The sequence below is a fragment of the Phocoena sinus genome, chromosome 17 (assembly GCF_008692025.1).
Source record: "Phocoena sinus isolate mPhoSin1 chromosome 17, mPhoSin1.pri, whole genome shotgun sequence".
Classification (NCBI taxonomy): Eukaryota; Metazoa; Chordata; class Mammalia; order Artiodactyla; family Phocoenidae; genus Phocoena; species Phocoena sinus.
This window is the reverse complement of record NC_045779.1, coordinates 54,848,416-54,873,109: the sequence shown is the minus strand read 5'-3', so window position 1 is coordinate 54,873,109 and position 24,694 is coordinate 54,848,416. Positions and strand designations below refer to the sequence as shown.

The 24,694-nt window shown below is 35.3% G+C and overlaps 1 protein-coding gene across 3 annotated transcripts in view; it reads left to right on the top strand.

The window, feature by feature from the left end:
• Positions 1 to 24,694, top strand: part of CSMD3 (CUB and Sushi multiple domains 3) — a 1,083,470-nt gene that overhangs the window by 76,617 nt on the left and 982,159 nt on the right. The window lies entirely within an intron of this gene.

Below are 24,694 nucleotides of genomic sequence, written 5' to 3'. Positions count from 1 at the left end.
TCTTGAATTCTTAATAGCAGCTTAGTTTTCAACTCTTATGGCTCTTTTCTTCCATGTTAAAACAAGTTATCTAAAATTTCCTTTTGCTTATATTCACTATAACTACTGTGAAAAGTCATAAACCCTTGTTTACTCCCGTAAGGAAAGCTCATCAGGTCTTTACCTTAGGCACTGTTGTAGTTCAATATTTCACATAAATCTATTCTATAGAACACTGGTTTCATGAGAGATATTGATAGATGTTCCATGAAAAAAAGGATTCCAAGGATAGTTTGAGACATCTGGTATACTATAAATTCTCACTTTAAGATGCACATAGCAGAGTAACCAATTAAAGGCTTTAAGAAATCTTTGGTAAGAAAACCTATTTACTGTTTTTGAAGTTTCTCAATAATATTTGACTTTAGAAGCTTTTTCCATATAACATGTAATGGCATATTTCTAGACTAATGCATTGTTTTTCAGAATATAGCTGTAGCACAGAACAGGAAACACAGCCACAGACAAAGCTCTGCATTTTATTTTTTCATTTCCCAAATTTCCCAGACCCAGCAATTTTAAAAGACCTTGTATGTGTGTTAGAAAACTTAGAACAGTAAGGAAAAATTATTCAAACTTTTAAATTATTGTAGCAAAAAAACTTCAAATATAACAAATATTGTTGAAATATTCCATTTCCTTCCTTTATGCATCCATCATGAAAACTGCATCTGTGGAAGTCCTGTCAGAAGGCTAGAACTTGTTGGACTTGAAGTACATGTTTTGGTGGAATATGTTTACCCTGCTAGAATTACATTTCCACATTCAGAAATATTTGTTTCTTAAGTATTCCCATTGAAGGCAACAACTAGTAGAATATAAATGCAAAGTTAAATAGTATGATGATAAGACTTTCCTCAGCTATACACAGATTGATATTATGTACATTCCTATTCATGTCCTCATACTTTATCCATTGCCTGTAATAGCTCTTTTTAAGGCTGACTCTAATAAGAATAGGCAAGTCAAATTGTACAGAACAAGTCTTCTAAAATACATATGGATGTTGTAACAAATAGTGCTGGGACAATTGAATGTCCACATGTGGGAAAAAAAGAAAAAGAGAGAAAAGGAACCTAGACACAGACTTTACACCTTTCACAAAAATTAATTAATTTTACTAAGATAGTGGAATAGGAGGTTCTATCCCTTGGCCCCACCACCAGCCCAAAGAAATGCCTTTTTAACAACCATTTACAGATGAAGATAACTTTAGGAGAGCTTGGATTCCAGGTGAAAAGTTAAAGCTAGAGGAGCAGGGAACTGAGAAAAGACACAGTGAAAAGGGAAAGAAGAACAATTTTTCTTTCCCCACATCACCCTTTCCTTAGGGGACATAGTGAAACACTGAGAAAGGACCCCTCAGCCTTCAAGTTAAAGAGAGAGTGAAGGGAGCCTTCATCTTCCCTGGCTTTTGGGGGCACTGCGTGAGAAATTTACCTCTGTTGCATCTCATCCAAAACACTGAAGGAATCAGATGGCTAGATCTTGGGTGCAGCTAAGAAAAAAGAAAAGGGAAGGAGGCTTAAAAAGAAGGAAATTCTACCTTTTGCAACAACATGGATGAACCTAGAGGACATTATACTTAGTGAAATAAACAAGACATAGAAAGACAAATACTGTTATTATCTCACTTATATGAGGAAACTAAAATAGTCAAACTCATAGAGGCAGAGAGTAGAAGAGTGGTTGCCGCCAGGGGCTGGGGGAGAGGGGAAGTGGGGGGGGGGAAGGGTTACTAGTTAATGGTTACAAAGTTTCAGCTATACAAGATGAATAAACCCTAGAGATCCAGTGTACAGAATGAGCCTACGGTTATTAATACAGTATTTATATACTTAAAAATTTGTTAAGATGGTAGATCTTATGCCAAGTGTTCTTACACACACACACCCATGCACACATAATAATAAAAGATAAAGAGGACAAGATAAAGCTTTTGAAGGTGATTGAAATGTTTAGATTGTAGTGATAGTTTTACAGATATGCACTTATCTCCAAACTCATCAGTTTGTAAACATTAAATATGTACATTTTGTAGCATGTCAATCATACCTTACTGAAGTGATTTTTTAAAAATTAGCTCAAAATGGATTATAGATCTCAATAGACATAAAACACTATAAAACTTCTAGAAGAACAAAACACATAGGAGAAAATCTATGTAAACTTGGGTTTGTGGGTGAGTTTTTTGACACAACCCCAAAAGCATGATCCATGAAAGAAAAGTATTGACAGTTTGGATATTATTAAATTAAAACTTCTGCTCTGTGTAGTAGCTGAATAAAGTCCATCCAAAGATATCATGTCCTAATCCTTGGACCCTGTAAATGTTACCTTATTATTTTTTTAAATGGGTCATTGTAGATCAGATTAAGTTAAGAATCTTGACATGGGGAGATCATGCTGTATTATCCAGATGGTCCCTAAATCCAATCATTATAAGTAAGAGGCAGAGAGAGATTAGACACAGGAGAAGGTGAAGTGAATGAAGGTGAAGGCAGAGACTGGAGTGGCCCAGTCACAAAGGAATGCTGGTACCCACCAGAAATTGGAAGCTAGAAGAGCTTTCCCCTCCAGAGCTTCCAGAGGGAATACGGTCTTGCTGATTTCTGTAGCCCAGTAAAATTTACAGACTTCCACTCTCCAGAAATAGGAGAGAATAAATTTCTGATGTTTTAAGCCACCGGTTTTGTGGTAATTTTTACAGCAGCTGCCAGAAACTAATACACTCTGTGAAAGACATGGTTAAACCAATAACAAGGCAAGCAATGGACCAGGAGAAAATATCTGCAAAATACATATTTGTTAGAGGACTGGTATCCAAAATCCTCAAAGACTCATGTGAACAATTAATCAGCAATAAAAGAAGATTTTGATGTGTTATTACATCTAAAAATCATTTTGTGTAATTTGACTGTAAAGCAGGAATTGTGACCCAGATCATACTGAGTCAAAATTGTTAATTAATGTTGTAAGACTCAATGTGAATTAATGGTAAAGCAATCAGACTCAAAATCCAGACATATCTGGGTTCAAATTCTTGACATACCACCTACTCCTTTTACAGATTGCAAAACTTTCCTGAACTGCAGTTTTACAATTGTCAAGCAGAGACTGTAATAGCATCTATAATGGAAGACTGTTTTAAGCAATATATAAGATCCAGTACGTAAGAGTTTGAGCACAGAACTGGCACATACTGAATTATCAATACTAGTATTATTATATCTGAAAATGACAGATATTAGTTGACAATGATGCTATAATTTTCATATATATATATTTAAAAGTCAATCACAATTCAGAAAACATTTATACACATAAATTCCATTACAATTCCATTTAATGGGATAACTGACAGAACAGTCTGTTGTGACTGGAAAAAAATTCTTGACTATTCTATGAAATTTATTTTGTGGTAGCATGAGCTGCTGGGGCAATAATAATAATAGCAGTAGTAACAGTAATAAAATCTTTCTGTTAGGCTCTTAAAGGTGTTCACTGAAGAGGACTTCAGTGGTGAGAGGAGTTTATATGTGAATATTTTAGAAATTGCAATTACATTTATTTTTATACTGTACTACTGGAATAAGATAAAAGTTTAATTAGCTTCCCTGCATGAAGATCAATTGAACAAAATTACTATCTCATGAATCAAAAATGTCATTTCTGTGTGGAGGGGTTATGCATTAGAGCTGCAAAACAGTTCAGATTCCAATTACGTGGGCTCCTTCTGTTGGGAACTTAGAATCAGAGAGCATAATGATATGGATATTCACCACTACACCTGCACTTTTTGTATACTTATTTTTGGCAGTCATAAGCACGTAAAAATCACTCTGCAGGTGCAATTGAAGTATACCTTCCCCAAAGTACTACAGGTGTCTTGGCTAGTGGAACCTCTGGAAGCTGGCATTCCTCAAATGGGATGGGATGTATTTAAGGCAATCCAGTATCTGTGTCCTATAGAACCCTGGTAAATGAGTCCAAGCTTCAAGTCATATATAAAGCTTCATGAAAAAGATCCACCTAAAGTCCTTTCATACTGACACAGTTATATACAAAAAGTAATGAATATGTGGTAGGGTGCTGGAGACACTACCTTAATTAAAAATTCTATTTTCTAGCCAAGCACTTTGGAAATTATGGCAGTGAGTTCCTTGAAATGAGAAGAAATTCTCCCTTTCTTCCATTTGTAAGGCTGTGAAAAATTATAAAGTATATGTGGCTCAGGTAAAAATCATTTTCTACAGTAACTAATTTATGTTTCAGGAATCACTACCCCCATCCTTTGTTGTTGCTATTGTTAATGGCCATTCTTTTCTGGAAGTGTGATGGGGTAGAAGATTGCCTAGGATATCGTGGTTAGTGACTGCAGGGGATTTTATTTCTTCCCATTACCAAAGATGGCCTGCAACTTTGGCTATTGGTTTTATGAAGTTCTTTGGTTTTTAACTATTCTGTTGCTTTTTTATTGTTTATTTTTGCATTCATTCATAAAACAAGTTTTCACCTTAATTTTTTTTCAAATACATACACCACACAAAATAAATATTATCCATTATTATTATTTTTTTATTTTTTTTTGCGGTACACGGCCCTCTCACTGCTGTGGCCTCTCCCGTGCGGAGCACAGGCTCTGGACGCACAGGCTCAGTGGCCATGGCTCACGGGCCCAGCCACTCCGCAGCATGTGGGACCCTCCCGGACCAGGGCACGAACCCGTGTCCCCTGCATCGGCAGGCAGGCTCTCAACCACTGCACCACCAGGGAACCTCTATCCATTATTTTTAATTTTAGAAGATAGAAAATAAGAAGCGATAGTCCCTGTCTTTCACTTTCATCACAAACTTTACCTTTAATATACAGCCATCACCTACAATTAGAACTAGTGTTTCCTCATTTCATATTTCTTCTTTTGTATGGATAAATACATCTGTGTTATTAAATCTTTTCCTTTTTATCATTTTTATTGTTAACATTATTTTTCTATAAATATGAAATTGTGCTTTGCAAATTTTCCTACAAATAGATTTTTTTCCCTTTAACAATTTCTGGATCAGACATATGAGTATTTCAAAATGATGTATTGTTTTCTACTATATGATTACATTATAATTTGTTTGACTATCTTTCTCCATGAAGTCACACATGTTGTTTTAAAATTATTGATATTATAAATAATGCTGCAAAATATAGCTGTATACAATTAAGTGCTGTAATCATGATAGTTTTATCCTCAGATTCCTAGATGTGGAATTGCACAGAGAAAATGAACTTCTGATAATTTTCATTACTCTCTCACTCTCAAATACTTATTGATTACATCCCAACACACTGCATGATAGTATATATTGTCATAGCTTCAATGGCACTATATGTTTAGACTATATATTCTTTTTCTTTTTGGGCTGTGTCAGGTCTTCGTTGTGGTGCGTGGGCTCCAGAGCGCATGGGCTCTGTAGTTGTGGCACGCAGGACCTCTAGTTGTGGTGCTCAGTCTCAGTACCTGCTGTGCATGGTCTTAGTTGCCCTGCAGCATGTGGGATCTTAGTTCCCCGACCAGGGATTAAACCTGCACCCCCTGCATTGGAAGGTGGATTCTTAACCACTGGACCACCAGGGAAGTCCCTAGACTATATATATATATTCTTATGTTTTCCTACCTGATATTAAAAATTATATCTCATTTTATTTTGTATCTTATTAATAAAACCATCAATCTCTTCAACTGTTTATTTTTAATTTATATTTTTTATAAAATTTTAAGATTTTTATACTTGTTTGCTGTTTTTATTTCTCACTGGTTTATACAGTTTAATTTTATATCAGGGATTCCTGCATTTGAAATATATACTACAAGTATTTTCTTTCCATTGCTTTCTTTCATTTCTGTTATTCTGCTATACACTGCTATTAAAAAGTTTAAATTTTTGCATGGTGAAATTTTTTATCATGTCATTTAGATTTTCTGAATAAAGAAAAAGATAAAGCTATAAGTATTAAATAGGTAAATTTACAGTATTTTTGTTTTTTTTTTTGGTACGCGGGCCTCTCACTGTTGTGGCCTCTCCCGTTGCGGAGCACAGGCTCCGGACGTGCAGGCTCAGAGACCATGGCTCACGGGTCCAGCTGCTCCGTGGCATGTGGGATCTTCCTGGACCGGGGCACGAACCCGTGTCCCCTGAGTCGGCAGGCGGACTCTCAACCACTGCGCCACCAGGGAAGCCCCTACAGTATTTTTGATACTTATTTTGTACACATGGAATTTTCTCTTTTACCAAACTCCAACTTTTCAGTATACACGAGGTACATGATTTAAGAATAAAAAATAGAGGTTTATATCTAATAATACAACATAAGATAAAACTTAATACTTAGGTTACTACAAAGGTTTTGTCAAGTGACAAAACAAAAGCAAACAAGTAAAAAATAAAAATAAAAAAAGACCAACATGATGTGGATTATCTCTTTTCTTTGACTAATGGGCACAATATATTCTGATATTCCACACCTAAATACATTAGAATGCCAAGACTAAATCTTTTGCTTCTATTTTCTCACTTGATCTTTACTAAATCCTCATTTAATCTTCATAGTGATTATATGAGGTGGTTATATTAATAATCACAATTCACAGTTGGGAAATCATAATTAGAAAGACCTTTTGCATGGTAACAGAGGTGGTGAGTGATAAGACAAGCTTTAGACTCAAGTCAACCTGAAACTGACTGAATCTCCTGAATGAGGATGGTCCACCCACATCCAAATAGTAATGATGAAACATCTCACGTATGTTTTCCAATAGCTTTAAACTTATTTTTGCACTTACATACACAAGTTAATTATGTATTTAAATATGCATTTAATCATACAGATTACTAATTCTTTTAAATATGTGGTTCAAATATGCAAAACAAACTGTTAGGTTGTAAAATAATTAACACCTTAGAAGTAATACTTTACAAATTAATAGAAATCATAACAAAGGAAGGGATAAGCTAGGAACTTGGGATTAACATACACACATTACTATAGGTAACTAGATAACCAACAAGGACCTACTGTAAAGCACAGAGAACTCTACTCAATATTCTATAATAACCTATATGGGAAAAGAATCTGAAGAAGAATGACTATATGTATACGTATAACTGAATCACTTTGCCGTACACCTGAAACTAACACAATATTGTAAATCAACTATACTCCAATAAAATTTTTTCAAAAAGCAAACAAACTAGAAAAAAAGATTAAACACAAGATAAATTATCTGTACAGAATATGGTGGAAATAAGTCAATATTCTGCCTGGTTTGGGGAGTGTTTTCAAGGAAAAGTGGATTCAACAGCTCTATATCCTTAAGGTTAGAATTCAAAGTTAACACCACCAAAACTTCAGGCTTCCTGGCTTGCAGAGGCAAATACTGCATTTTAAATTTGTGGCAGACAGGCGTAGACTAACTCCCAAGAGGAAGATGTGGAGGGATAAGCTGTTGTGCCTTGTTCACTTTCTCCTTCTAAATACATCAGTCAGGTTAAGTCACTTCTCTTAGAAAGCACAGTGGGGGGCACTGAGAGAGGGCTGGTATGGTAGGTACACTAATGGAACAAACAGATGCCACATGGAGCAAAATCTCAAAAGGTGCCCTCCCACAACACTTGGGAAAGGGAAAAAGGGTGAAAATATTGAGTGAAGAGAGATAGCTGCTTTGCCTACCTATACAATTCGCCATGGGCTACAATTTCTCATTAAAATAGTAAGTGGTAATATTTCACACTGTCATTCCTCCTTATCCACATAGCACCAGGGATAGTGACTTTCTAAATGCAGGGGAAATGTTCTCAACTTCTACACAGACAATATTTATTACTAAAAAGTATACTTAAAAGTATCATTTGAAGAGCAAGTATAATGTACTTACTTCTGATCATGGAGGTTACCGAAGGGGAAATATTTTCAATTTTCCTCTTTGCCTCTTCTCTATGGCCCATTATAACTCAATAACTACTTCTATTGCTACTATTATCAAATCATATTTGCCCCTCTGATCTATAACGATGTCAAATTGAGTTGTGTTTTATTTATCTTTGTATGTCCCAAACCTAGCAGGGTTCCTATCCCATGGTTTTTGTTCAAGAATTTTTTCTGAATCAAAATATTTGACCAACTGGAATTCTATGTTCAATTCTGGTTTACCATCAAATACATCCTTTTCAATTTTTAGCTATACATTCTGTTTTCCTGGATGTTTTAGCAAGATAGAGAATTTTCTGGATATTTATATGTATATGGGTTGTGGCCAGTCATAACTTACAAATATATATAATAAAATATATTTCAATCCCCCTTTGAGATCAGTCTTATCTTTAATACACATATGTATGTCAAATTAGAAATAACACTAAGCACAGCTTACATTGGTCAATGAAGCATTATGATTAGCTTGTATTAGAACTGTATTTCCTATTTCTAATAAATCAGTGACACTGTTTCCTGTCCATATGATTTATATTATAAATTGTGCTTCAGAGCTTATAAATGAATACATTACCTATAAATGTTATAAATACTCAATTGCTTAAAATTACAATTTCACACATACAAATTTTAAATAACCACTATGCTAAGACTACATTAGTTTTGAATTATTTTAAAGCCACATGATAGAAGAGAAGTAGATTGTCTTACCTAATTTTTATGACAATTTATTGAAAACATGAGATTTCAATGAAGTGGGTTTTATATAGAAAATTATTTTTATTTCTACCAAAATAACTGAATTATTCAAATATAATAAAGTATTTAGTAGATACTTTAGGAAAATACACTTGTGAAAATATTTAGGGATATTTATATATCATAAGGTCTTCTTCCTTTGACATAATTGATTCCACTACTTTACTGCCTAGTTACAAAAGTGCCATGGGTTCAAAATGTAGGTTTAAATCATGGTACAGTCATTTTGTTTATTAATATATGAGCACTGAATTTTAAATATATAACTGAAACACAGAGTAAAATCTATGAATAAATTTTACTCTAAACATAGAGTAAATTTTACTCTAAACATAGAGTAAAATCTATGAATAAAGGAGCAATTATATGTTCAGTAACTCTTGTGGGGAGGGGAATCAAACTAGAAAAGGACAGAATCACAATGAATTTGCAGTGAAATCAAAAGCCAGCTGATGGAGCTTTTCAGTTACTGCTATACAATCTTTAGTTAAGGCTGCCATCTAAAACAAAATATAGGAAATTTAGAAATTCCACAAATGCTCACTTTTAATTAAAATTATTCATCCACTACTTGTAAAAAAAAAGTAGATGATTTTTAATGAAATAATATTGAAATATCCTTATTTTATTTTATAAGTTTTAGTTTCTGTGAGTCCATGAAGCATCACATTGCTGGTTATACAAGGAAATTTTATTTAGACTAAAGTCACTTATCAGTGCTTTGATATTTAGGCAATAAATGTTTACAAGTTAGTCAATTTAACATGTGTCCTAGTGATTATTGATGTATCACTTCAAGCACAAAATGCATACGGTATTCCACCGTGTGGTCATAACCAAAATAAATCAATGTGGGCAAGCACTGTACAAATTCCTTCAGATGCCCTAATTTATCTACAAATCATTACGAGATTAAAAACTATTATTGTACCACCATTTTTATATATAAAAAATATAGAATTACAAAGGACGAAGAACAAGCTTAAAGTCATGTGGCTATAAGGCGCTAAAGTGAGATATAAACCCTGGTCTGTCTGAATCCAGAGCTGGTACTTTAGGACTGACAGCAGATGGCCTCTGTAAATTTTTAGTTATTTCTGCCCCATCCCACCATCATTTTCACTATCCTAGAATCCCCAAAACACTTCTTGAGAAGCATTATCCATATTATAAAAATAAAACATTCAAAATATTCATCAAAATTTTTAAAAACAATGCCAACAAAGAATTGATCCCTAGGAGCAGATTTTAGGCCTGAGGCAAACCTAGAAAAGTTGTCACAAAACCCTCTACTTACCCTTTGCATAGACATCTCCTTTGTACCTTTAGTTTGGACTTTGGAACTGAATTTCCCACAGAGAATATTGAGTATGACTAAGCTAGCTCACGCCATTTTGAAGGTACATCTTTTGGATTTCAGAATCCTAAGTCCCAATTCTTTTTCCATATGTTAGTAGCATGTATCCTTCCCCAATTTTTCCCAACTCAAGGTGCATCTAGTGAGCCCCAGTATAATGCAGAATACAGAATACGGGACTAAAGACTTTTAGTTCTTTTTGAGCGTATAACCTTTAAAATTTAAGGCAAATCATTGCTTTCAACAACCACTGTGCATCGGAAGCAGAGCCCATAGAGACGGCTCACTGCTTTCTCTCATTTGGATACTACCAATGGTTAGATGACCATCTGCTATGATCTCCTTCCTACCCTCTCTCTTTTTTTTTTGCGGTACGTGGGCCTCTCACTGTTGTGGCCTCTCCCGTTGCAGAGCACAGGCTCCGGACGCGCAGGCTCAGCGGCCATGGCTCACGGGCCCAGCCGCTCCGCGGCATATGGGATCTTCCCGGACCGGGGCACAAACCCGTTTCCCCTGCATTGGCAGGCAGACTCCCAACCACTGCGCCACCAGGGAAGCCCCTACCCTCTCTCTTGATGGCCGGTTCTGCCTGAACTGGGCTTTCACTGCCTCATACTCCCAGAGGAACCAGTCAGTCTGATCTGGGCCCACATCCTCCCCCACTTACCCACTCTTCAAGAGATCTAGCAGGTTCTCAGGCACTCTATAGAAAAGTTATATTTAATTCGTGTTTTAATAGACAAGCAACCCCCGCCCCCACCCCCGCTCCCACCACTTACTGTCTTACAACTTTGGAAATATTTTCAGAGAATCTTGAGTATTTTACAGATAAAGAGCTTGAAATCTGCTTGGGACGCAATGACTACCTCTGAGAGCTAAGGCACAAATTCATGACATGTGTTTCCCAGTTAAGCAAAGGTGATATTTAGTTAAGATGCTGAGAACTATAAATGCAACGCAACATTTGATTTACTTGATCAATATCTTGTGCAAGAATCATAGCTGGCCAAAGTTACAAGCTTAGATCCTGTTAAAAATCATTGAAAAAAAAACTAGTTCTTGATATTTAATTCTGATTTCAGCTGACTGAATTCACAGATTATTTTTTGACTTTTTTTTTGGCTGTGTTGCGTCTTCGTTTCTATGCAAGAGCTTTCTCTAGTTGTGTCAAGCGGGTCCACTCTTCATCGTGGTGCATGGGCCTCTCACTATCGCGGCCTCTCTTGTTGCGGAGCACAGGCTCCAGGCGCGCAGGCTCAGTAGTCGCTCACGGGCCTAGTTGCTCCATGGCATGTGGGATCTTCCCAGACCAGGGCTTGAACCCGTGTCCCCTGCATTGGCAGGGAGATTCTCAACCACTGCGCCACCAGGGAAGCCCATTTTTTGACTATTGAGAGGAAACTTTGATCAAAACCACTATGTACTTGCTGAAATGTACTTCTTATATAATCTACTTTATCATATATACTTTTTCAGCTTTGTTGAGGTATAAGTGACAAATAAAAATTGCATATAAAGGCAAACAATGTGATGTTCTGATATACCGATGCACTGTGAAATGTTTACTACAATCAAGCTAATTAACATATTTGTCACCTCACACCTCACATAGTTACCATTATTTTTCTGTGTGAGAACAATTAAGATATTGACCCTCTTAGCAAACTTCAAGTATACAGTACAGTGTTTCTTAATGTAATCAATTTTGTTATATTTGTTAAGACAGTTTTTCTCTTATTTTGCTCTGTGGCAATAAATTGCCATTGCCAGTCATTGGGAAATTTGCTACATGCCTTCTAACAGTCTTATACACACACTCTCTTCTCCTTTTTCTCTTTCCAATCCTCTTTTTGTCTCCACCTATTCCGTTTGCAGTACTGGCTTTTGCATTTCCACTTGATTCTGCATAAGTAGTTTGTTACGTAATTTGTTTTAAATTTTAAAAATTTGCCTACACTTGTTTTTAAACTAGAAAAATAATTTCATTATTTTGTAATTAATAAGAAGTATCTCAACTACCACTTACAATTTACATAGGCATCACTATAATTCATGCTGTCTGTATAAACTACTCAAATATATGCATTAAAGTATTACATTGATACTTAAAAACATCATACAAACTGCCCATCCATTGACATTTACTAGACTCATGAGGAGTTTATGTGATGTACTAGAAAAAACTCAGGCATTTGATATTTGAACTCCAATAAGAAAATAAAAAGCAATCAATGTTACAAGTTAAAGTACATTCCTACCACTACAAAAAGTTGTGTTCGATGAAAAAATTATGTTACAGTCCTTTGGTTTTTAAACATAAATTGATTTGATCCAAATTAAATAAATTAAAAATTCATTTCCTCTTTCACACTAGTCACATGTCAAGTGCTGAATAAAGACAAGTGGCTACTGGCTTCCATATTGAACAGCCATGGTCTAGAGCATGTCCTGATTCTATGTCCAGTTCTACCACTTAATGTAATCAGGGGAACATTATTTAATTCTCTAAACTTCAGTTTCTGCACCTGGAAACAAGGGTGAAAAATATAACTATCTCACAGAATTTTTGAAAAAGTTAAGCAGTATTATGCAAAGTAAGTATTTATTACAGGATTTAAAATATGAATGACATTAGGCATTATTAAAGAAACTACATTTGCTGTTAAATAACTTCTGGTAATAAATAAATGACATAAGATACCCTAATAGTCACTTTTGGCACTGACGTAAATACAACACAGCTTTTCGTTTTCAGTATGCATTCATTGAGACATTTTCCCATGCATTTACACATATAAGAACATACATATATGTACATATATATGCAAATATATATATAAATAAATATGAATATATATTCATTTCCAGGAGTTTCAAGCAGTTTAGCTTTTATATCTATTTGGTCTAGATTCATATTTGCCTGTGATTATTACTAATCTTTTTAAAAATGAGCTGTAGAGACTTTATAACTCACATTTTATTTCAAAAATTATTTTTATGGTATAGATCCCATATATTACTTAAAGGAACATATAAGTATTTTCTTTGTGGTTGCATTTTAGAATGTTCAGAGAAATAAACAATAGTATCATTTAGGTAACTATAGAGTAGATGTTATTAACTTTTCCCTCACAAGATCGGATTTAGATTTAGAAGTATTATGCATTATAATGTATACTATCAGTGGTTCTGTTATATATGTTTAATAGAGTCAAACTTAGTACTCTTTACACAAAAGATTTACATTGACTTTCATTTCACTTTTTTGATATCTATTATATTCTTAGTGAGAATAAGTGTCATATGCAGCTTATTTGTTGATTAAAGCACTCATTTATTTCACTCATTCAATACATTTTTACTGAGTGTTTACTTTCTCTCAAGAAATCTCAGAGGGGAATTGAGAAAATGAGAATTGCTCTGATCTTTCTGACTTTTCCTTTAAAGTTAGAAGTCTTTTTTTTTTTGTATATGTATGTTTTTGAAATGTGAATTTATTTGTATATACCCACATATACTTTTAGGAATATAAATGGAATTGCGGAATGTGATTAAATATAATATTTTTTGTATGTTACATATGTATTTAAAACCACATAACACATAACTTGATATATTAATTAATTTTGAAATATTGCTTTTTTTCATCTAATCTCACATTTCATGAAATTTGTTAAGTTTTTGCTTGTGCAACTTTGAGAATAGTATTGACATATATTGAGATGGAGTGGACTTGAGAAGGCACATACTTAGGACTGGGGAGTAAAACAGGGACTATTAAGATTTTTCTGTGCTCTATTACCTTGAAGATGCCCATTTACAGTGGTAAATAGCCCCACCACTCCCCCCAAAAGAGATTTTTTTAAAATACATCCATGTTTAACAGGATCATTCTGTATCGTTCATTAATTTATACATACACTTCATAACTTAGTTCCATTCTTATTCTATACTTCTTTTTCCAGAAAATAATTCTATGATTTGTCCTCTCTTTTATAAGCCTTAGGCATTCTTCCTTTAAACTTCAAGGAGGTTCCCCTAGATAAGAGTAAATAAATTCTTGCTGAAACAATGTCTTTCCTCTAACTCACTTAAAATTTTTTTTTACAGTTCTTCATTCAGACATTCAAATTCAGGAGTGTAAAACTAAAAGGGCCCTACTGAAATCATTTTATGCTCCAGGAATGAGAGTATTATGTAAATAGCAGAAGTCCAGGAGACATTTTATCTCTCTTTGACACGGTGTGTTCTGATTTTACTTGGCATCTCCTTTCATATATATCCAGTGGTGTTATATTAATTTAAATACACGTGCAAAGAACAACCTATGGCTATTTATAACTTTGTATTCCTTTATTAAAGATAACAACAAACTAGAATCTTTTGCTAAAAAGAAAGCCGATAATATGAGAAAGCTGGGAGATAAGGGACATAAGTTACTAGAGAGCTTGAAAAAGCAAAGTAGGTCACTGAGACAAGCAGAAAATATGCAATATCTTTTTAAAAATGAAATAACTCTTTAAAAATATACTCCAGCCAGTGATTTTTAAAATAGAATAGCTTAAGAATCAAAATCACAGAATACTATTCATAGAGAGAACCATTACCTGATTTGGAAAAATAAAATAAAATGTCCTCTCTAGCAAGTGTGAAAAACTGATAAGAAACCTTTGTTTAAAGAGTGAATTCACTTTAACAGGACCCTTATAAGGTCATTGTGTAGAACTGGTGAGAAAAGCGAAAATATTTCTGGGAATCAAGTAGAAATCGTTTTGAATAAGCTCACTTTGGGTAAAATAATGCCAGATTTAAAACAAATCTAAAAATGTCTTGATGTAGAGGACGGACCTAAAACAGGCACACAGTAAAAGAATGTGAGGTTAACAAATTTAAGGCAATTGAATAATTTAGTGTTTCAGTGTTGTATATAATTACTGTTCTTTATAGTCAAAGGCATATGAACAGCTCTACTGCAAATTGGCCTTGTTAGAGGAGCATTTAGTACAAAAATCTTTTATCTACCCTTCTCCCTACAGCCTCTTGTTTCCCACATTCATACGCAGTTTTATAAAAAAAAAAATTAGGAGTAGGCCACTCATTCATATATACAAGAATCTCTTCCTCTGAGGAACATTTCTTAATTCTCTCCTCTCCAAGTTATTCGTTTTTGTACTCCTCCTTTGTCCTGTGGTATATTATTGCAGAGATTTGACCTTTCAACTTTCCTTCCTTCTTCATATCTTCAGTAAGTCAAGTACCTTCACAAAATTCCTCAAAGAAGACATGGCTCCATTATCATTGTCACTAGTCAAAACCCACTGTTACCCCTCCTTGACAATTGTAAAAGCCTATTTCCTCGCCTCCCTCCTACCCTTTTAGCTTCCAGTTTGTCCTCCATATGGCAGTATTTATTATCACCAAATATGAAATCAGTTTATGGCTCTTCACTGAACTAAGAATGGAACCCAAATTCCTTGATAAGTTTTATATTTCTTTTACAGGCAACCCTCAGGCCTACCTCTGCTGTATGTATGTGTAATCACTTCCCCCACACCCCAAGTTTTATTTATTTAACTCTTCTGGGTTTCAGTTTATTTTTCTAGGGACTATTTTTACAACCTATTATGGAGAAATCATCAAAATAATATTTGCAAAGTACTTCTAACTTTGTCAAGTATTTTCACAAGCATTATCCATTTCATATATCATTCACCCATTTATCCAAGAAGTACTATGTTTGCTAGCATTCTTGGCACTAAGCTGGGTACTGGGATAAAGATCTGAAAGCTATCCTCCAGTAGTTAGGAAGCACACTAATGGTAAGTGCTATGATGGGCATACATGCCAAGTGCTATGGTAAAGGTGTGGTAAATGGTTCAGACTTAAGTGCAGGGCATTGTCAGACAAAGGGTATATATTTTTTTCTTTTTCTTTCTTTATTTTTTGGTTGCATCGGGTCTTAGTTGCAGCATGCAAGATCTTCGTTGAGACATGTGGGATCTTTTGTTGTGGCGCAGGTTTTTCATTGTGGCGTGTGGGCTTCTCTCTAGTTGTGGTGTGTGGGATTTCTCTCTCTAAGTTGTGGCACGTGGGCTCCAGGGAGCGTGGGCTCTGTAGTTGTGGTGCGTGGGGTCCCGGGCACGTGGGTTCTGTAGTTTGTAGCACACGGGCTCTCTCATTGAGGCACATGAGCTCAGCAGTTGTGGTGCACAGTTTTAGTTGCCCTGCAGTATGTGGGATCTTAGTTCCCCAACCAGGGATCGAACCAGCGTCCCCTTCATTGGAAGGTGGATTCTTTACCACTGGACCACCAGGGAAGTCCCCCAAGGGTATTTTTTTTGTTTTTAATACATACTAATAGGTATTAAATCTAAGGGGAAAAGGAAAATTTAGGGAGGAGCAGTAGAGGCAAAGGCAAAGAGGCTTAATATGACTGGAGTCTGGGTTTGAGGAGAGGGTTGGCATAAATCAAGGGTGGGGAAAAAAAACAGAGTCAGATCCTAGAGGGCTGGAAAGTCATGCCCTAGACATGGACTTTATTCTTAAGATAATGGAAAGTCATTGAAGAATATTAGGTAACATGAATTTATCTATATTTTAGAGAGCAGCAAATTAGGAATTAGAAATAACTTGGAAATGAGTTAAACAGAAGGTGGGAGAACAGGGGCTCTTTGGCAATCCTTAAGGGAAATTGGAAGGGTCTGACTTTACCTTGTAAGTGAGGTTGAAAAGAAGGGACTAGTTTTAAGTCACATTAAAAAAGTGATTAATACTTAGCATCCAACTGGATGTCACTTCTCAATGAATTTAAGTGACTTGCTTAAGTTGACTTGAACAGTAATTATTCTCTCTCTAAATATAGTTCTTCCAAATTTATAGTAAAATATCATATCATGTTGCCTTTGGAGAAATCTCTTTATTTTAGGGTCTGGAATCCCTATGGAGAGTTTGAAGGTAATTCTTTAGGTTCAATTATTGTCTCTTAGTTTCCTTTATGTTTCAGTTATCTAATGCTGGAAAAGAGACTATACTCAAATCTTAGTAGCTTAGAACAATAATGATGTATTATCTTTCACCATTTTCTGGGCTGTCTGGGCTCCACCTGTTGGTCCTTTTCTATGTGATGTTGTCTGGGCTCCCTTTACCTAGGACCCAAGCTGGGACTGCAGCATCCAAAATGGTTTTACACACATGTCCTGAATCTCTCCTGGGACGGCTGGAAAGGCTGTGTCTCTTTTCAGAAAGAACTTAGACTTCTAATGTGGTGGTCCAGGACTCCAAGACTGAAATTGGAAGCTCTGAGGCTTCTCAAGAACTAGGCCCAGAACTGTAACAGACTTCAGCTGCATTCAGTTGTAAAAAAAACAATTCATATAGCCTACCCTGATCAAGAAGAAGATATAGATTTCACTTCTTGATGGCTGGAGTACCATTAATATAAAGGGATGAGAAGACTTATTTGTAGACTTTCTACCATACTCCATCATTTGCACTGACCTATTTTGTAGATCACTTCTGAAAGTATATATTTTCTTTTCTCTATTATCTTCCTTGAAGTAGATAATGTCAACTTAAGTGCATATAGTAATACAGGTTATTCTTCAGGATGATAATGTAATATAGGTATATAAAATTTTTTCTTTGTATATGCCTATAAGATATTCCTGAGACATATGGCTTAGGTATCACTATAACTGCATTAAGGATCTAGGCCATGTCTTGTACTTTCTTCAGTTCCAGTAGTGATGATAAAATTTCATGCACTAGCAATTCTTTTGCTACAAGTCATACATTTTATAACCACCCCACACAGAGAGAAAAATCTTCTTATAATCTAGTATTTTCCAATTAGAAACATTGAAAGGAATGGTTTATATGTCCCTTTGATACAAGCACTGGTCAATGTTAGTTGCTGATAGATGGAGTACATAAAATAAATGATGGAAGATGGACAGTCATTAATTTGGGGAGATCATTAAGGAATCCTTCCTACTCCAGACAAAAAATTTTAATTGTGAGGCTCAGAGGAGCCCTGTTTTTGGTAATTGTTTTATTTTAGAAGGACTGGAGAAGTCTAGAGTTCTTCCCCTCCCTCTGATCCTTTCATGATGATCATTCCAACTTGGCTTCCTATATTTTAAATTAAATATGAGTAAACTAGGAACATTATTTAAGATCTGAAGTTAGTAAATATATTTTACACTTATACAGAAAAGTATTTATTTGAGGAAGGCAGAATTATACAGAATCTATTGCATATTATTTATTTAAGAGCCTTTAAATGAATGCACTCTAATTTATAAACACACTGAAAATTCTTTGATACATGTAAGCCTAAAATTGAAGAGGACAGATTTTAATAAACTTAACCTTGAAACACACACACACACACACACACACCACCACCACCACCACCACCACCACCACCACCACCACCACCACCACCACCAAAAACAAAGCAAAAACAAGAAACAAGGCAAAACCCAAAATAAACTGTGCCCTTCAGCATTCCATGACTAATTCTTTTGGCTCAGTTATGTTATGTATTCAGAAGACTAAAACCTTTTTAACTGTATGTGAGGACAATCTGGATGTAGCTTCCCACTCCTCCTCCTGCCACATACACCTGTCCCCTTGATCTCCAGGGCTGACTTTGTTATTCCTGATGTCAAGGTATCTCTTTTCAACCTCACCCTTTGCTTCCCAAAGCTGTGTGTCCTGGTAAAGAGAGATATCTTAGCATTCAGAATGACTTCACAGCTGAATTAGGAAGCTGCGCTAAATGTTTAAGAGCAAGGGCCATGGGTTCACTCTGCCTCTGTTTCATACAATGGTCCACTACTTATTAAAGCTGTGTAGTACTGATAAATTATATAAATTCCCTGTGCTTCTACTGCCTTTTCTGTAAAATGAGGATAACGGTGGTAGGTACCTCAAAGTGCTATGATAAAAATTACAGATAAAGATCATGCATTTTAAATCCTTTAAAAGAGCCATCAGGTACACATATTAACTAATGGCCTTTAATCTCATTAATGATCATTTGAAGCTCTAATGACTAGATATCAATAGTATACTAAATGCATACTGTGGTTATAGCATATTAAAATTACTCTCACCCTTCTTTTCTAGTTTTCTGGTTAGAGAATCAGAGGTGACTGTCCTTCTCAGTTATACTTATCTGGTCACCTTTGCCATTTTCAGTGGGCTTCCTTATCCATACAATGCCCAAGTCCAACACCAACCCTTTTTCCTAAGGGTTAACTTTATTCTTGGAGGTATTCACACCTAGGGAATTCAGTTATCTGCCCTTTGCCAACTGAAGCTCTGCTTTGAACTCTCAGATATTCTTTGCACAATATATGTGCTAAATATTATTTCTCTTTATTTTCATCATTCTTTGAAATACTCTGTTTTTTAAAAAAATGGTCTTTGATTAACATGAAAGCTTGTATCTTGACTGTAAGTCTCAAATATATGTTCTTGCTAGCAGCCATCTGTCAGCAGGTTTGAGCTGGACTGTCACTAGCGTTAAACTAAAATACACTTTGAATAGTGTGAAAACCAGTTCAAGACAACTTATCTTTCACCTCCCTTTATTCCTCCACACTATGTCACCTGCAGAATTGTGTCCCCCCAAACGGTAATATCATCTTAGCTGTCACTCACGCTCTTGCTTTCCAAACCATACAAGAGAGAAATGCTGCAAGGGAATTCAGAAATCTTTGTGATTTGTTTGCTGAGTGCCAAGGGGTATAAACACTCTCTTTGGAATCACATAAAGCCTGATTTTCACTTTTATATGCCTTTCAATGTACTATTCCTTCTAAAGCAAATAGTGACTCCATGCTTAAAGGAAGACCCACGGAGGTGTGGAAGGAGATAATAACCAGAACACCTATTATTAGCACTAGGTTAAGATGTGTAGGGTAACAATAAGAAGAAGAAGAAAAAAGGAAAATCATATTATTGCTGCTGCAGTGAAGAAAAATAAGTGTCAAAAGGAAGCTGGAAAATACAACCATGAAAGCCTTTCAGTTACTTTACTGATACAGAAATATTTTTTCTGCTCTTTCCAGCTCAGCACTTTCTTGCAAGAATTTTTTTTAATAGAAGTATTCAGGCAATAAACATGACAGGCAGCTCATGTCTGGAGGACTGTAAGACACCTCTAAGTTTTGTAAAGTATGAAGAGAAGGGTGACTGAATTCATGGTACCCCCCAAATATAGTAACTTGGAAGAATTTCATCACCTGGAGTATCTTAATTTTGTCATAAAGGAGAAATGATGGAAAAACAAGTTAAATGTCAGACACCACAAAGTCTTGGTATTTCTCCACTGGCACCCCAAAGTTGTAAATTCTCTATAAACAATAGAGAAAAGAATACCGATTTGGGGAGGTGGGGTCAAGAGGGCATACTAGGAGGACATGGAATTTGCATCTCCTCATAACTAGGGCACCTAGCGGGCACCAGTGGGGGACCATGGACACCTAAGGGGACAAGAGGAACCCCCAGTGACCAAGGAATATCAATCAGAGTGAGGCCACCTGGAGGTTCTCATCTCAGCACCAAGACCCAGCTCTATCCAACTGCCTGCAAACTCTAGTGCTGGATGTCTCAGGCCAAATAACCAGTAAGACAGGAATACAGCACCACTCATCAAAAAAAAAAAAAAAAAAAAAAAATCAAATGAAATGAGAAAAAATATGTTACAGACTAAGGAGCAAGGTAAAAACCTACAACGCCTAATAAATGAAGATGAAATGGGCAACGTACCTGAAAAAGAATTCAGGGTAATGATAGTAAAGATGATCCAAAATCTCAGAAACAGAATACAGAGAATACAAGAAACATTTAACAAGTATCTAGAAGAACTAAAGAAAAAACAAACAGTGATGAACAACACAATTACTGAAATTAAAAATACTATAGAAGGAATCAATAACAAAAACTGAGGCAGAAGAATGGATAAGTGAGCTGGAAGATAAAATGGTGGAAATAACATAGAGCAGAATAAAGAAAAAAGAAAGAAAAGAATTGCGGACAGTTTCAGAGACCTCTGGGACAACATTAAATGCACCAACATTCGAATTAAAGAGGTCTCAGAAGAAGAAGAGAAAAAGAAACGGTCTGAGAAAATATTTGAGAGATTATAGTTGAAAAATCCCCTAACATGGGAAAGGAAATAGTCAATCAAGTCCAGGAAGCACAGAGAGTACCATACAGGACAAACCCAAAGACAAACATGGCAAGATACATATTAATCAAACTATCAAAAACTAAATACAAGGAAAAAATATTAGAAGCAGCAACGGAAAAACAACAAATAACATACAAGGGAATCACCATAAGGTTAACAGCTGATCTTTCAGCAGAAACTCTGCAAGCCAGAAGGGAGTGGCAGGACATATTTAAAGTGATGAAAGGGAAAAAATTACAACCAAGACTACTCTACCCAGCAAGGATCTCATTCAGATTCAATCAGATAAATTAAAACCTTTACAGATAAGCAAAAGTGAAGAGAATTCAGCACCACCAACCTAGCCTTACAACAAGGGGTAAAGGAACTTCTCTAGGCAGGAAACACAAGAGAAAGAAACGACCTACAAAAACAAATGCAAAACAATTAAGAAAATGGTAATAGGAACATATATATCAATAATTACCTTAAAAGTAAATGGATTAAATAATTCAACCAAAAGACATAGATTGGCTGAATGGATACAAAAACAAGACCATACATATGCTTTCTTCCAAAGTCCCATTTCAGACCTAGCGACACATACTGACTGAAAGTGAGGGGATGGATAAAGATATTCCATGCAAATGGAAATCAAAAGAATCCTGGAGTAGCAACTCTCATATCAGACAAAATAGACTTTAAAACAAAGACTATTACAGGAGACAAAGAAGGACACTACATAATGATCAAGGGATCAATCCAAGAAGAAGAATAACAATTGTAAATATTTATGCACCCAACATAGGAGCACCTCAATATATAAGGTAAATGCTAACAGCCATAAAAGAGGAAATCAAACACAATAATAGTAGGGGACTTTTAACACCCCACTTTCACAAATGGACATACCATCCAAAATGAAAATAAAGAAAGAAACACAACCTTTAATGACACATTAAACAAGATGGACTAAATTGATATTTATAGGACATTCCATCCAAAAACAACAGAATACACTTTCTTCTCAAGTGTTCATGGAACATTCTCGAGGATAAACCATACCTTGGATCACAAATCAAGCCTTGGTAAATTTTAAAAATTTGAAATCATATCAAGTATCTTTTCTGACCACAATGCTATGAGACTAGATATCAGTTACAGGAAAAAAACTGTGAAAAATACAAACACATGGAGGTAAGCAATACACTACTAAATAACCAAGAGATCACTGAAGAAATCAAAGGGGAAATCAAAAAATACCTAGAAACAAATGACAATAAAAACACGATGACCCAAAACCTATGAGATGCAGCAAAAGCAGGTCTGAGAGGGAAGTTTATAGCAATACATTCCTTCCTCAAGAAAAAAGAAAAATCTAAAATAAACAACCTAACCTTACACCTAAAGCAATTAAAAAAGAAGAACAGAAAAACCCCAAAGTTAGCAGAAGGAAAGAAATCATAAAGATCAGATCAGAAATAAATGGAAAAGAAATGAAGGAAACAATAGCAAAGATCAATAAAGCTAAAAGCTGGTTGTTTAAGAAGATAAACATAATTGATAAACCATTATCCAGACTCATGAAGAAAAAAAGGGAGAAGACTCAAATCATTAGAATTAGAAATGAAAAAGGACAAGTAGCAACTGACACCGCAGATATACAAAGGATCATGAGAGATTACTAAAAGCAACTATATGACAATAAAATGGACAACCTGGAAGAAATGAACAAATTCTCAGAAAGGCACAACCTCCCGAGACTGAACCAGGAAGAAACAGAAAATATAAACAGACCATTCACAAGCATGGAAATAGAAACTGTGATTAAAAATCTTCCAACAAACAAAAGCCCAGGACAAGATGGATTCACAGGTGAATTCTATCAAACATTTAGAGAAGAGCTAACACCTATCCTTCTCAAACTCTTCCAAAATATAGCAGAGGGTGGAACACTCCCAAATTCATTCTACAAGGCCACCTTCACCCTGATACCAAAACCAGACAAAAATGTCACAAGGAAAGAAAACTTCAGGCCAATATCACTGGTGAACATACATGCAAAAATCCTCAACAAAATATTAGCAAACAGAATCCAACAGCATGTTAAAAGGATCATACACCATGATCAAGTGGGGTTTATCCCAGGAATGCAAGGATTCCACAATATATACAAATCAATGAATGTGATACACCATATTAACAAACTGAATGAGAAAAACCATATGATCATCTCAATAGATGCAGAGAAAGATTTCGACAAAATTCAACACCCATTTATGATAAAAAAATCTGCAGAAAGTAGGCACAGAGGGAACTTACCTCAACATAATGAAGGCCATATATGACAAACCCACAGCCAACATCATCCTCAATGGTGAAAAACTGAAACTATTTCCTCTAAAATCAGGAACAAGAGAAGGATGCCCACTGTCACCACTATTATTTAACATAGTTTTGTAAGTTTTAGCCACAGCAATCAGAGAAGAAAAAGAAATAAAAGAAATCCAAATCGGAGAAGAATAAGTAAAGCTGTCACTGTTTGCAGATGACCTGATACTATACAGAGAGAATCCTAAAGATGTTACCAGAAAACTACTAGAGCTAATCAATGAATTTGATAAAGTAGCTGGATACAAAATTAATGCACAGAAATCTCTTACATTCCTATACACTAATGATGAAAATCTGAAAGAGAAATTAAGGAAACATTCTCATTTACCACTGAAACCAAAAGAAAAAAGTACCTAGGAATAAAGCTACCTAAGGAGACACAAGACCTGTATGCAGAAAACTATAAGACACTGATGAAAGAAATTAAAGATGATACAAACAGATGGAGAGATATATCATGTTCTTGGATTGGAAGAATCAACATTGTGAAAATGACTATACTACCCAAAGCAATCTACAGATTCAATGCAATCCCTATGAAACTACCAATGGCATTTTTCACAGAACTAGAACAAAAAATTTCACAATTTGTAGGGAAACAGCAAAGACCCCGAATAGCCAAAGCAATCTTGAGAAAGAAAAACGGAGCTGGAGGAATCAGCCTCCCGGACTTCAGATTATACTACAAATCTACAGTAATCAAGACAGTATGGTACTGGCACAAAAAAAGAAAGATAGATCAATGGAAAAGGACGGAAAGCCCAGAGATAAACCCATGCACATATGGTCACCTTATCTTTGATAAAGGAGGCAAGAACATACAATGGGGAAAAGACAGCCTCTTCAATAAGTGGTGCTGGGAAAACTGGATGAGTACATGTAAAAGAATGAAATTAGAACACTTCCTAAAACCATACACAAAAATAAACTCATAATGGAGTAAAGACCTAAATGTAAGGCCAGATACTATAAAACTCTTT